This window comes from Micromys minutus, assembly GCF_963924665.1.
Source record: "Micromys minutus genome assembly, chromosome: 1".
NCBI classification, from domain to species: Eukaryota; Metazoa; Chordata; class Mammalia; order Rodentia; family Muridae; genus Micromys; species Micromys minutus.
In genome coordinates this window covers 260,652,746-260,668,697 of record NC_137969.1, presented here as the reverse complement: position 1 = coordinate 260,668,697, position 15,952 = coordinate 260,652,746, and positions in this window count along the sequence as shown.

The following is a 15,952-nucleotide window of genomic DNA, read 5'->3' as shown; positions in this document are numbered from 1 at the left end:
CTATGCTCAGATAGAGAACAAATAATTTTTTCTTTCTTTTTTAATTTGAGACTTATGTATTGTATGTATACTGTGGATATACATGCCTGTGTACCTCTTGCATACTTGTTTCTCAAGGAGGTTAGAAGACAGTTTAGGATCCTCTGAGACTGGAGTTATAAATGGTTGCAAGCCACCATGTGGGTGCTGGAATTAGAATTAGAGTCCTCTCCAAGAGCAGTAAACACTCTTAACTACTGAGGCAATTCTCCAGCATGTAAAATATTACTTTCCATAGAATCTATTTTTCTAGAAAAAAAATGTTTACCACAGAACACATTTCTTAAAACTAGCATCTTTCAATTTTGGTGAAAAGCATATTTACTTCCAAACTAACACAATTCTAACTAGGCTCTTAATTTTAAAGATTTATTTTTATTCTATGTGTATGTGTGAATGCCTACATGTATGTATATGTACCACATGCACATAAAATCTGCATGATCTCAATATACAGAAATCCATCAATGTCATCATTATATAAACTAACTCAAAGAACACAAACAACATGATCATCTCTCTAGATACTAAGAATGACTTGGTGGTTAGGAAGCACTTCTTTGATCCTCTTGCTGATGGCCCAGGTTTAGTTTATAGGACACACATAGTGGTTCACAACCATCTATAACTCCAGTTACAGAGGATCTAATGTCCTCTTGTGAACTCTGTGGGAGTCAGTCATATACACACAAACATGGAAAATAAAAACCTCAAAATAAAATAAAATTTAATATAAAAACACAATTGAAAGGCAAAAGAAGTAAAGGGTTCTTAAAAGATAAAATACAACTGACCAAGAAATGTAAAAAACTGTCAATGTCATTACCCATTAGAGAATTGAGATTCCACCTTATCCCAGTCAGGATGGATATCATAAGACAAACAGAGCATTCATCTGTCTGGTTTGATTTGCTGAAGGTGATGTCTTTTCTCCAGTGTGTAACTTTGGCCTCTTTCTTAATGGTAAAGAGTCCATAGGTGTGAAGAATTATGCTTTAATCCTATTCCACTTGTCAATGTATCTGTTTTTATGACAATATTCAGCCATTTATGACTACAGTTATGTAATATAACTTAAAATCTGGAAAAAAAAAAGAAAGCATTTAACAAAATTCAACACCCTTTCATGTTAAAAGTCCTAGAAAGGTCAAGAATTCAAGTCTCATACTTAAACATAGTAAAAGCAATATACAGCAAGCCAGAGGCCAACATCATACTAAATGGTGAGAAACTCGAAGAAATTCCACTAAAATCAGGGACTAGACAAGATTGCCCACTCTCTCCCTACTTATTCAATATAATACTAGAAGTACTAGTCAGAGCAATAAGACAGCAAAAAAGAGGTCAAAGAGACACAAATTGGAAAGGAAAAAGTCAAAATATCACTATTTGGAGGTATGTGTAAGTGACCCCACAAATTCCACCAGAAAATTTTTACAGCTAATAAACACCTTCAGCAAAGTGGCTGAATATAAAATTGACTCAAACAAATCAGTAGCCTTCCTCCACTCAAAGAACAAACTGGCTGAGAAAGAAATTAGAGAATCAATACCTTCACAATTGTCACAAAGAATATAAAATACTTTGGTGTGAGCCTAACCAAGCAAGTAAAGAATTTGCATGACAAGAACTTCAAGTCTCTGAAGAAGGAAATTAAAGAAGACCTCAGAAGATGGAAAGATCTCTTATGCTGGGATTGGAAGTATCGACATAGTAAAAAATGCCATCTTGCCTAAGGCAATCTAAAATACAATGCAATCTCCATCTAAACTCCAACTCAATTCTTTATAGAGTTAGAAAGAACAATTTGAAAATTCATTTGGAATAATAAAAAACCCAGGATAGCCAAAACCATTCTTAGCAATAAAAAAAAAATTTTCAGGGGATCACTATACCTGACCTCAAGCTGTATTACAGGTCAATTGTGATTTAAAAAAACAAAATACTGCATAGTATCATGCAGGTAGATCAATGGAATAGAATTGAAGACCCAGAAATGAACCCACACACCTATGGTCACTTGATCTTTGACAAAGGAACTAAAAACATTCAATGAAAAAATAACAGCCTCTTCAACAAATGGTGCTGGTTCAACGAGCAGTCAGCATGCAGAAGAATGCAAATTAATCCTTTCTTATCTCCTTGTACAAAGCTCAAGTCCAAGTGGATCAAAGATCTCTACATAAAACCAGGTACACTGAAACTTAAAAAAAAAAAAAAAAAAAAAAAAAGTGGGGAAGAACTTAGAACACATAGGCACAGGGGAAAATTTCCTGAACACAACACCAATTCTTTATGCTCTAACATTAAGAATCAACAAATGGGACCTTATGAAATTGCAAAGCTTCTGTAAGGCAAAGGACATTATCAAAAGGACAAAATGGCAACCAAAAGACTGGGAAAAGATCCTTACCAATTGTACATCTAATAGAGGTCTAATATCCAATATACACAAAGAACTCAAGAAGTTAGACTCTAGAAAATCAAATAATCTATTTTAAAAATGGGGTATAGAGGTAAACAAATAATTCTCAACTGAGGAATATCAAATGGCTGAGAAGCACCTAAAGAAATGCTTAATACCCCTAGTCATCAGGGAAATGCAAATCAAAAGAATCCTTAGATTCCCCCTCACACCAGTCAGAATGGCTAAGATCAAAAACTCAGGCAACAGCAGATGCTGGTGATGAGGCAGAGAAAGAGGAACACTCTTCTACTGTCCATGGGGCTGTAAACTGGTGCAACCACTCTGGAAATTAGTCTGGCCATTCCTCAGAAAATTAGACATAGGATTACCTGAGGACCCAGCTATATTGCTCTGAACATTTACACAAAAGAAGCTCCAACATCTAACAAAAACACATACTAACTATGTTCATAGCAGCTATACTTATAATAGCCAGAAACTGAGAAGAACCCAGATATCCTTTAACCGAGGGATAGATACAGAAATTGTGGTACATATACACAATGGAGTACTACTCAGCTATTTTTTTTAAAGATTTTAAACATTTTTTGCTTAAAATTATACATTTTTGTCAGTACTGCTTTTTCAGACATTAAAATAAATTTTACATAAAACCATGTGAATATGTTTTTTAGTCAGTACTTGATTTTTTTCAAGGGCTTGACAGTATGCATTGAAAACGTACTAGTTGCAATAAGCGTAAAGTACATGCAAAACAAAACGCAACATGGAAATAGTCAAAGTCCTCTTGTTTTGTGAATATATGTATAGTTTTTGTTTTCTTTATTTCTTGGACTTCATACAGTCTGTGAGTTGTTTCTGGGGGAGTGCAAGCCTCTGGGGTTAGCATCCCACTATCAGTGACTGCATATTATGTCTGTTCTTTTGTGACTGGGTTATCTCACTCAGGATGCTCTTCTCTAGATGCAGCCATTTTCTTAAGAATTTGGTTAAGTCATTGTTTCTGGTGGCTGAGTAGTATTCCATTGTGTATATGTACCACAATTTTTGTATCCATTCGTCTTCTGAAGGACATCTGGGTTCCTTCCAGCTTCTGGCTATTATAAATAGAGCCGCTATGAACATTGTGGTGCATATATCTTTGTTGTGTATTAAAGTGTCTCTGGGGTATATGCCCAGAAGTGGAATAGCTGGGTCTTCAGGTAGTACTATATCCAATTTTCTGAGGTATCGCCAGACAGATTTCCAGAGTGGTTGTATTAGCTTGCAACCCCACCAACAGTGAAGAAGTGTTCCTATTTCTCCGCAGCCTCACCAGCATCTGCTGTCATCTGAGTTTTGGATCTTGGCCAATCTGACTGGTGTGAGGTGGAATCTTAGGGTTGTTTTGATTTCCATTTCCCTGATGGCTAAGGATGTCGAGCACTTCCTCAGATGTTTCTCGGCCATTCCGTGTTCCTCAACTGAAAATGATTTGTTTAGCTCTGTACCCCATTTTTAATAGGGTTATTTGATTCTCTGGTGTCTAGCTTTTTGAGTTCCTTGTACACCTTGGATATTAGGCCTCTATCTGATGTGGTGTTGGTAAAGATCTTTTCCCATTCTGTTGGTTGCCGTTTTGTTTTCTTGACGATGTCCTTAGCCTTACAGAAACTTTGCAATCTCATTAAGTCCCATTTGTTAATCTTTGACCTTAGAGCTTGAGCCATTGGTTTTTTGTTCAGGAAATTTTCTCCTGTGCCTATGTGTTCTAAGGTTTTCCCTACTTTCTCATCTAATAGTTCCAGTGTATCTGGTTTAATGTGGAGATCTTTAATCCACTTACACTTGAGCTTTGTACAAAAAGATAAGAACGGGTCTATTTTCATTCTTTTGCATGTTGAGTGCCAGTTGGACCAGCACCATTTGTTGAATAGGCTGTCCTTTTTCCATTGAATGTTTACTGCTCCTTTGTCAAAAATCAGGTGACCATATACATGAGGGCTCATTTCTGGATCTTCTATTCTATTCCATTGATCCACTTGCCTATTTCTGTACCAGTACCATGCAGTTTTCAGCACAATTGCCTTGTAATATAGCTTGAGGTCAGGGATAGTGATTCCCGCAGATGTTTTTTTGTTGTTGAGGATGGATTTCGCTATTCTAGGTCTTTTGTTATTCCATATGAAATTGCACATTGATCTTTCCAATTCCATGAAGAACTGGGTTGGAATTTTGATGGGGATTGCATTGAATCTGTAGATTGCTTTTGGTAGGATGGCCATTTTTAAGATGTTGATCTTTCCAATCCATGAGCATGGGAGATCTTTCCATTTTCTGAGATCCTCCTCAATTTCTTTCTTTAGAGGTTTGAAGTTCTTGTCATACAGGTCTTTTACTTCCTTAGTTAGAGTCACACCAAGGTATTTCATAGTTTTTGTAACTATTGTGAAGGGTACCTTTTCCCTAATTTCTTTCTCCACATGTTTGTCCTTTGAGTATAGGAAGGCTACTGATTTGTTTGAGTTAATTTTGTATCCGGCCACTTTGCTGAACTTGTTTATCAGCTGTAGGAGTTCTCTGGTGGAATTTTTGGGGTCACTCAAGTACACTATCATGTCATCGGAAAAGAGTGATGTTTTTATCTCTTCCTTTCCGATTTGTATCCCCTTGATCTCCTTTTGCTGTCTAATTGCTCAAGCCAGGACTTCCAGTACTATGTTGAATAGGTAGGGAGAGAGTGGGCAGCCTTGTCGAGTCCCTGATTTTAGTGGGATTGCTTCAAGTTTCTCGCCATTAAGTTTGATGTTGGCTGTTGGTTTGCTGTATATTGCTTTTATTATGTTTAAATATGGGCCTTGGATTCCTGTTCTTTCCAGGACTTTTAACATGAAGGGGTGTTGGATTTTGTCGAATGCTTTCTCAGCATCTAGTGAGATGACCATGTGATTTTGGTCTTTAAGTTTGTTTATATGGTGGATTACATTGATGGATTTCCTTATGTTAAACCATCCCTGCATCCCAGGGATGAAACCTACTTGGTCATGATGAATGATGATTTTGATGTGTTCTTGGATTCGGTTTGCAAGGATTTTGTTGAGTATTTTTGCATCAATGTTCATAAGTGAGATTGGTCTGAAGTTCTCTTTCCTTGTAGGGTCTTTGTGTGGCTTAGGTACGAGGGTTATTGTAGCCTCAAAAAATGAGTTGGGTAATATTCCATCTGATTCTATCTTTTGGAATAGCTTGGCGAATATTGGTGTTATATCCCCAATAAATGTCTGATAAAATTCTGCACTGAACCCGTCTGAACCTGGGCTTTTTTTGGTTGGGAGGCTTTTGATGACTTCTTCTATTTCTTTAGGTGTTATAGGGTTATTTAGATGGTTTACTTGGTCCTGGTTCAACTTTGGGACCTTGTATCTCTCTAGGAATTTGTCCATTTCCTCCAGATTTTCCAATTTTGTGGAGTATAAGTTTTTGTAGTAGGATCTGATGATTTCTTGAATTTCCTTAGTTTCAGTTGTTATGTCACCACTTTCCTTTCTGATTTTGTTAATTTGGATACTCTCTCTTTGCCCTATAGTTAGTCTGGCTAGGGGTTTATCAATCTTGTTGATTTTCTCAAAGAACCAACTCTTTGTTTTGTTGATTTTTTCAATGGTTTTTTTTGTTTCTATTTGGGCCATTTCTGCCCTAATTTTGATTATTTCTTGCTGTCTACTCTTCTTCTGTATATCTGCTTCCTTTTGTTCTAGTGCTTTTAGCTGTGCTGTCAGGTTGCTGATGTGAGCTCTCTCCAGTTTCTTCTTGGAAGAACTTAGGGCAATGAGTTTTCCTCTCAATACTGCTTTCATTGCATCCCATAGGTTTGGGTATGTTGTGTTTTCGTTTTCGTTGAATTCTAGAAAATCCTTAATTTCTTTCTTTATTTCTTCTTTGACCCTGCTATCCTTTAACAGAGTGTTGTTTAGTTTCCATGTGTATGTGGGCATTTTGTTGTCTTTGTTGTTGTTAAAGACCAGCCGTAGACCATGGTGATCTGAGAGGATGCATGGGAGTATTTCAATCTTCTTATATCGATGAAGGCTCGTTCTGTGTCCAATTATGTGGTCAATTTTCGAGAAGGTGCCATGGGGTGGTGAGAAGAAGGTGTATTCTTTTACTTTAGGATAGTATATTCTGTATATATCTATTAATTCTAGTTGGTTCAAAGTCTCTGCTAGTTTTGCAGTGTCCTTGTTCAGTTTCTGTTTCCCTGATCTGTCCATTGGTGAGAGTGGGGTGTTAAAGTCTCCCACTATTATTGTGTGGGGTGAAATGTATTTTTTGAGCTTTAGTAGAGTTTCTTTTATGAATGTGGGTGATTTTTAATTTGGAGCATATATGTTAAGGATTGAGAGTTCCTCCTGACAGATTTCCCCGGTAATGAGTAAAAAGTGTCCTTCTTTATCTTTTTTGATAACTTTTGGTTGGAAATTTACTTTATTGGATATTAGAATAGCCACTCCAGCTTGCTTCTTGGAGCTGTTTGCTTGGAAGTTTTTTTCCCACCCTTTTACTCTGAGATAGTGTCTGTCTCTGTCTCTGAGATGAGTTACCTGTATGCAGCAAAAGGCTGGATTTTGTTTATGTATCCAGTCTGATAGTCTATGTCTCTTTATTGGGGAGTTGAGACCATTTATGTTAATAGATATCAAGGAATAATTGTTTCTGTTTCCTGCCATTTTTGCTTTTTTGGGTTGAGTTGTGTCTGTGTTTTCTTCTTTAGTTTTCTTGTTTAGGAGTTTTCTTGTTTTTACTAGGCTGTATTTTCCCTCCTTGTATTGGGTTTTCCACCTATAATTCGTTGTAGTACTGGGTTTGTGGTCAGATATTGTGTGAATTTTGATTTGTCTTGAAATATCTTTGTCTCTCCATCGATGGTGATTGATAGTTTTGCTGGGTATAGCAGCTTGGGCTGGCACTTGTGCTCTCTTAAGGAGTGCATGATGTCTGTCCAGGCTCTTCTAGCTTTCATAGTCTCTGTTGAGAAATCGGGTGTGAGTCTGATTGGTCTGCCTTTATATGTTACCTGAGCTTTTTCCCTTACTGCTTTTAGTATTCTTTCTTTACTTTGGGCACTTGATGTTTTTACTGTTATGTGTCAGGAGGTATTTCTTTTCTGGTCCAACCTATTTGGAGTTCTGAAGGCTTCTTTTATGCTCGTGGTCATCTCATTCTTGAGGGTAGGGAAGTTTTCTTCTATGATTTTGTTGAAGATATTTACTGTGCCTCTTAGTTGATACTCTTCTCCCTCTTCTATTCCTATTATCCTTAGGTTCGGTCTTCTCATTGTGTCTTGTATTTCCTGGACATTTTGGGTTAGGAGCTTTTTGTTTTTTGCATCTTCTCTGGCTGTTTTGTCTATGTTTGCAATGTTGTCTTCTACCCCCGAGATTCTCTCCTCGATCTCTTGTAATCTGTTGGAAATGCTTGCTTCTGTGACTCCTGATTTCTTTTTTTGGTGTTCTGACTCTAGGGTTATCTCTTTTAGCGCTTTCTTTCTTGTGTCAATTTCTGTTTTAATTTCCCTCTTCCATTCCTTTATTTCTTTGGTTCTGTTTTCGTCTCGTTCTTTGAGTTCTTTGAGTGTTTTTCTTGTTTCTTCTTTAAAAGCTTCTGAATCTTTTTGCTTTTCCTCCCTTTCTTGTTTAAGTAACTCTATCAGCGTCTTGAGGCATGTTTTCAGGTCTGTGTCTTCTTTCTCTGGAGTGTTTGGAATTCCTATGTTTGCTACTATCGGAGAGCTGGGTTCTGGTGTTGCTAGATTGTCTTGGTTTCCTTGGGATATACTCTTTCTCTTTCCTCTTGCCATTTTGTTGTCAGTGATATGTTCTTGCCTTTCCCTTGTATCTGGTCTGTGTCCCTGGTACACTTTCCGTGTGCACTCCTCAGAGATCTCTCTACTCCCCAGCAGCCCAGGTTCCGGGTGGCAGCTGGGACAGACTCTGCTCTGCGTCCTGAAGTCGCCTCTGGGTGGGAACAGACGTTCCTAAGATCTGGTCCTGGTCACAGATGCTCAGCCTCTCCGAGCCACCTTTCCGGCTGGCTGTTGGGCCAGGCCCTGCTCTGTGTCCTGAAGTCGTCTCCTGGTGGGAACAGAAGTTCCTAAGATCTGTTCCCGGTCACTGGATCGGGGAGGACAGGGCAGGTCAGGGCAGGGGGGTACCCTTTCCGTGTGCACTCCGCAGAGATCCCTCTGCTCCCCCGCAGCCTAGGTCTCCCACTCACCAGTTGCTCAGCCTGTACGAGCCGCCTTTCCTCCTGGTGGTTGGGCCAGGCTCTGCTCTGCGTCCTGAAGTCCTCTCCGGGTGGGAACAGAAGTTCCTAAGATCTGTTCCCAGTCACAGTTGCTCAGCCTGTACCTACTCAGCTATTAAGAACAATGAGTTCATGAAATTCCTAGGCAAATGGATGGAACTTGAAGCAATCATGATGAATGAGGTAACCCAGTCACAAAAAATCACTCATGGTATGTACTCACTTATAAGCGGATACTAGCCCAAAAAGCTTGGAATACCCAAGAAATCATCCACAGAACTCATAAAGATCAGAGAGAAGGCCAAAAGGTGGATGCCTCAGTCTTTCATAGAAGGAAGAACAAAGCTTTCACTCGAGGAAATAAATGGACAAATTGAAGAGCAGCAATTGGAGAAATATCATCCAGAGACTGCCTCTCCTGGGTATTTACCCCATATGGACCAAATAAATCCAAGCACTATTGCTAATGCCAAGAAGTGCATACTGGCAGGAACCAGATATGGATGCCTCCTCAGAGGCTTTGCCAGAGTCATACAGATACAGTTGAGCATACTTGTAGCTAACTATCTGACTGAACATGGGAAAAGGTGCTAGAGAAAGGACTGAAGAAGCAGATAGAGTTTGCAACCCCATGGGAAGAACAACATTATCAATCAACCAAAGCTTCCACAACTTATATGGACTAAAACACCAACCATTGAGCACATATGGAGAGAGCCATGACTCCAGTTGTGTATGCAGCAGAGGAACACAGTGTCTGGCATTAATATGAGAAGAAACCTTTGGTCCAGGGAGGGCACATTTTTGCAATGTAGGGGAATGTCAAGGCATTGAGGTGGAGAAGGTGATTGGGAGAGTGTGCACCTTCATGGAAACAAGTTGAGGGGGAAGTGAGATGGGAATGGAGGAGGGGAAGAGAAGGGGATAACACTTGAAATGTAAATACAAAAAGTATCCAATAAAATAATTTAAAGTAAAAAAACAAAAACACAATGGACTTTCTTTGGAGGTTTCTAACATATAGACAAATTCACCATTATGTATACAAATTGGTATATTTTCATCTAGATGTCAAAAGCTCAGAGGGAAAAAGAGCCAGAACCTATTAGGAGGAATTTTTGGCGTGGGAGTCAACAATCCTTTTGAGCGGTCTGGCTGGCAGGCAGCAGTTATTCCATAGGTAACTGTCAAGAGTACTTTTTAAAAATCAAATACATGTATTTTTAGTCTAAAACTTTCACTTAAATATTAACTCAATTATTTTATAAATATTATTTGATTGACAGCCTAGAAATGGCAAGGTTTACAGCCAGGAAATCCATTACATATAGTAAGCAATTAAAATGAATGGTCTGTGTGTGCAGCCTATGCCATCAGAATTACAAACACATGGCACAGCAGAGAGAATAAGTCTGTGCAGCTGTGAAAATCCACAAGCTTGTCAAACCTCCTTCACAGCTGTGAGAGCTATTGTCATATTCTTTGTGTCTCCCCTCAGCTGTATCTCTACCAGGACTATCACTGAACATCAAAATGATTAAGAAGTTTAAAAACAAATCTTAGACACTCTTGAATAATTCATCAATGCAGCTGAGCCTAAAAGGCCCCTTGTCCTGTAGCAGAAACACATTACAGACTACATCCCAGAACGAAAATTGAGTTAAAATGTACTGAAGTGAAGTGATCTAAAACACTACTCTTTTCCTCTATCAGAAACAGCACATGGCAGTTCACTTCTGCTAATGCAGTTGCACAGGCTGCCAAGTTTCAGATATAATTAATGGGGAGTACATAGTTAGATTGGGGGCAGAGAAGGATGTGCCCTTACTCATGATTTGATGGTTCCACATGGCTGGATATGAAGTACCACAGAAGTTCCTTCAAGTGAGAAATCTAACAAGGCCCATTTCTGGGCCAAACCACACTGCAAAAATACCTAATGTAGTACTCTTGTGTCACCCTTTGATGAGAGGATTTCTCATTATTTTCTTTGCATTATGAATCTTTCCCTAACAGAGGGTAAGTCTGCACCATGCAATATACCAAGGCAAGGTTTTAATGACTTTGTTTAGATGTGTATATGAGGATATGTTTCTCAGCATAATAAGATCAAACCTTTAACAGAGGAGTCAAAGGTTGATCTGCCATGCATTAACTGTAATTCTAGAGAAAATATCACTAAAGTTTAACTGAGCAGTGTCCATATGCTAGACACTATTATAAATACTGTGTAGATGGCAGAAAATTTAGGCCATTGTTCAAAAGAGTTTAAGATACCTTCAGCATAGAATTTGAAGGGCTATAGTACATGTCACTAGATCATGATAAAATGACACATTCCCCAATCTTTAATTGTCAAAAAAAAAACTTGCTTAAGAAGAGATAGCTAAGCTAAGTTATAGAGGGGAAAAATGGAAGCTATATAAAAGAAAAGTAAAAGCAAAAATAGTTTAGAAGCAGACATTAATGTAAGCAAGCACCAGAGACTGAGAAAACAACTAGGACTTCTGAAAAAATCTTTTCATGAGGCTTCATTAATTCTTGCTATGAGGCATCCTCTGGAGATCCTCAAAATTCATCCCAGCCAAATATTTATAAAAACAGCTTTTTGTTATGTGCTTATTCATCCTTTTATTGGTGGCTTAGTCTCTGGGAGTTCTGAGGGGTTCAAGTTAGTTGAAACTGTTGTTCTTCTCATGGGGTTGCCATCCCTTCACCTCCTCCAATCTTTCCCCTAACTCTTCCATAGAGGTTTACGACCTCAATCCAAAGGTTGGCTGTAAGTATCTGCACCTGTCTCTGTCAGCTGATGGTAGAGCCTCTCTCAAAGGACAGCCATGCCAGGCTCCTGTCTGGAAGCACACATAGTGTCACAGTTTTGTGCCTGCACATGGGAAAGATCCCAAATTTGGCAGGTCACTAGACCCTATTCATCTGCAAAATTTTAACCCAAATTGTTCCTGTCTAAAGGGAAAAAATGCAAGGACAAAAATGAAGCAGAAACTGAAAGAAAGGCCATCTAGTGACCCGCCCAACTTGGGATCTATTCCATGTGCAGGCACCAAACCCTCACACTATTAATGCTTATTCAGCTAATTAAACAGTTATTTTACATGAAGGAAGAGGAAAGGGATGAGGAACTGTGAGAGGAGGGCTGGGAGGGGGTGGAGCAGCTGGATTATAAATTTAAAAATTGAAAATAAACAGTTACTTCAGTCTACCTTCCCTTGGCAGTTTACACTGCCTGTTTACTGCCTCTGTTTCAGGGTGTTTCTTTACCCCAAATCCCAACACAGACACAACTCTAAGACCCAATAGCTTTTCATACAGGTTTATATATTTAATTCTCAATTCACAAACCCTCTACACAATAAGATTACATCAAATAGACAAAGATCTGAACTGCCCTTCTATATGATATATAAGACCTATAAAATCCTTAAATGTTCATAGCTACTTAATGCCAATAAACCCACCTGGATCCAATTCATCAACCTCCATCTTGGAACTCCTTCTTGGTTCTCCCCATCCTCTAACCTCTGACCCTCTTTCTCCACCTCTCTTATCCTGCCTCAATTACTGGCTCTCACCTTTATTTTACTAATTAAAATGGGAAGATTCTGATGAAGTCCTGAGTACGTGCCTAGGCAGAATTTCTTGGGGAAATGGAATTCACATTAAAATAAAAACAGCTTCAGGACAATCTGCAAAATTATATACTGTTCCTGTTGTACATTGGTAGTTTAAGTTCACATGATTAATGTGGTAAGCAGTCCTGATGTAAACAGAGCATTTAACAAATGCTTTTTTTACCCAGGATTAGGTGAATGTTAGTTGGTCCAGGGATAAAATTTGCATTCAGTGTGTATGAAATCAGTTTCTAAGAGGTTGTCATTTCCACAGGAAATTCTTGAGAGCCTGATTTATAAGAAACTTAATACCTGCATATCATCATACAGAGACTACTTTTTTCATTAAAGAAACCAATGAGAATTCTAACTATAACTTCTCTCCATGGTTCTTAAACAATATGATAATTAGTATGACTCATTCTAGAAATAGTTTATCTTATTAATTAGAAAAATTTGAACACAACTATTTTAGTTTGCTTGACAGTTCATATCTCTTTGTTTGCATTTTGAGTTACCTTGAAATAACCAGCAGAATTTTGTTTATTAGTACCTGATACTTATGTAAAGTAGCTAGTGATAGTTTATCATAAAGAAAAATAAATCTACCTAGAGGAGAGTGGTGACAGAGTTCAGGACAGCCCACCCCTTAGAGGAAGTTTGCACTTGTGTTCTTTGGTGCTCATCAATTTTTACTGTCACTTGTACCAGACAATATTTTAGGGTCTAGAATTGTTTGTGTCAGAAAAGTTTATGAAGCAGAGACCAGGACCAGAGAACCTTGTGTTTGAAGTGTTACTTGGTACCAATCGAAGCAGAAGATGATACAAATTTCCATTTCATTGCAAAAAAAAAATTCCCTAAGGATCCATTTTTTAACATGACAATGATGAATGTGAAAGTTTTCACTGTCTACTTCATATTCTACAAAAAATGTAATTACAAAATGGTCTTTCCTGAGGGTAAAAAAAAATCTATAACTTTGGAAGAGGCTGTGTATCAGTGACATTTTTTTTCTCTGTGAAAGAATACTCTGACAAAAAAAAAAAACTTAAGAAAAATAATTTTATTCCAGAAGGATAGAGTCTATCATTATAGGGAAGGCATTGCAGTTGGAACATGACGTTAGCTAATAATATTTTTACCTATAAACAAAAAGCGGGAGATTGGGGGGAAAGAGGGAGGAGAGAAAAGAAGTGGCACTATAAATCCTCAAAGTCCACCCTAGTAATATATTTCCTCCAGCAGGATGCTACCTCTTAAAAGTTCCATAACTTACCAAAACAGCACCAACAACTAGGGAGCAAGTGTTCAAATCCATGAGCTTATAGGGACATTTCTTATTCAGCCACCAAACTCTGGAATACCACCTGTCTAGTTTTTTTTTTATAACTGCCTTACAGTTAAACTTAGCATTATATCTAAACTCACATGACACTTGTTTACTCACAACACTCTTACCCTTGGCTTGTAACTAGCACAGAGTGGGCCAACAAGAAGACTCATGGAGAGGAAATGGACAGTGGACTAGAAAGAAGAAAGAAGAGGCAATGATACTGAGCATGAAGGCTGCCACTTTTAGGGGAGTAAATCTCTAATTTTAATTGCTTATGACAAAATTCACAAAGTCTTGTAGAAATATAGACTACTTCATAGAAATATTTTTAGTCAAAGCAGGATCTTGAACCTATTATTACTAAGAATGTAATTTTAGTTTTTATTTGTGTGACACTAAATATTATACATCATAAGGATCCATATATCTAGTAAAAGAGGATTGAATATGGTGTCATTATTATGTCACAACAACAATTAAAACCCTTTGTACATGCTTGAGGTCATTGAATGTGAGTAAAGTGATACTGAAAAAGTGAAAATTTCATCATCTACCTACTTGGGAGATATATATATATATATATATATATATATATATATATGCATATATACAGACACATACACAGACTAATATATACATATATATTTTTATGGTGACAAAACCCAGAAATCTAATTCAGAAAGACTTATGCATAAAAAATTGATTTTTTATGCATATTATTTTATGCTCACATTATTAAAGTCTGAAGTAAATCAGGCACAATTGGTGCCAATCACTCCTACTGAGAATATGTATAATTCCATCATCAGCCTTCCTTGTTCTGTGCTTAATTTATTACAAAGGATGCTTATTACATAAGTATTGATATGACCTCAGCACTTTCAAGCTTGGCTTATTTTACCTTAGCCAAGCACAAATAAGAGTTCTTTCTTAACACCACTTTAACCAATTGTGGGCCACTCAACTTTAGAAATTATAAATAAAAGGTGGTTGTCCATAGGTAAGTCAACACTGGGCCAGACAAAGCACAATACAGTATCTGGCTGTTTCCATAGTTTATTCTTATGAAATGAGTCGCAATCATTAATTCAGATGCTTTACAATAAATTCATTAACCTTAGGTTTTAAATATGAATAAACATTATTTTTTAAGAACTTGAGATTAGATTAGCTCACAAAAATTGGTCAGTGAAACAACCCAAAAAGCAGAAGTTAAAATTTCCATATTTTTGTATAATGATTCATTATACTAACTGAATTTGGTGATACAATTTCATTTTTAAAAAATATTAGCATGACAAAGATTATTTTCTTCTTAAAATAAAATAGAATAGATAGGTATGTGTGGGTGCATAGTATGAATGCTCATATGCAAATCATAATTTCTAACAAATCTGCACATAAATATTTTGAGCATAGATTTTCTACTTTAAAATCGACAAGTTGTGCCATATTATAGCCATACAACACCAGACCAGCAACACTTCTGGAAATATTACCTAATCATCAAAATGGGTTTTCTGTAAAAAGGAATTAAAAAACTATAAATATGAAACAAAGGTTTCTGCTATATAACACAGTCATGATTCCACTATTCATCTGATAATTCTGATCTAGCTAATGCTCTTTTTATTAAATAAATATGATTTTCTAGACAAGAAGGCGACAATCATACAAAAACATTTTATGAATTAAATGTAATAAAATTAAACCCCAACGAAATGCTCAGGCCATTTGCCACCTGGAGCAGCAGCGATCCAGGGATGTAGGCCTGGTGAGACTGCAATGCAAGTAGCCAGGATAGAGAGGGCTGGGCCAGGTTTGAGGAAAGCGCCCCCCTACCTGGTTAAGGGGACCAGAAACTCTGCCATAGGGAATCTGTTTCCACCCCGAAGCCCTTGCATTCGGACCAAACACTGAGCCCATTTGCCACCAGGAACAGCAGAGATCCAGGGACACAGGCATAGTGAGACTGCACTGCCAGTAGCCGCAGTGAGAGAGGGTAGGGCCTGGAGCCCGGAAAGTGTGACCCCCTGATTGGTTCAGGGGGGCAGGAACTCTGCCATAGGAACTCCTTTTCCACCCAGAAGACCCTTGCATGGGGACCAAACACTCATCCCATTTGCCACCAGGAACAGCAGAGATCCAGGGATACGGGCATGGTAAGACTGTGCTGCGAGTAGCCTGGCCAAAGAGAGGGCTAGACCTACTGCTCAGTAGGTGCAGATCTCCAGTTGG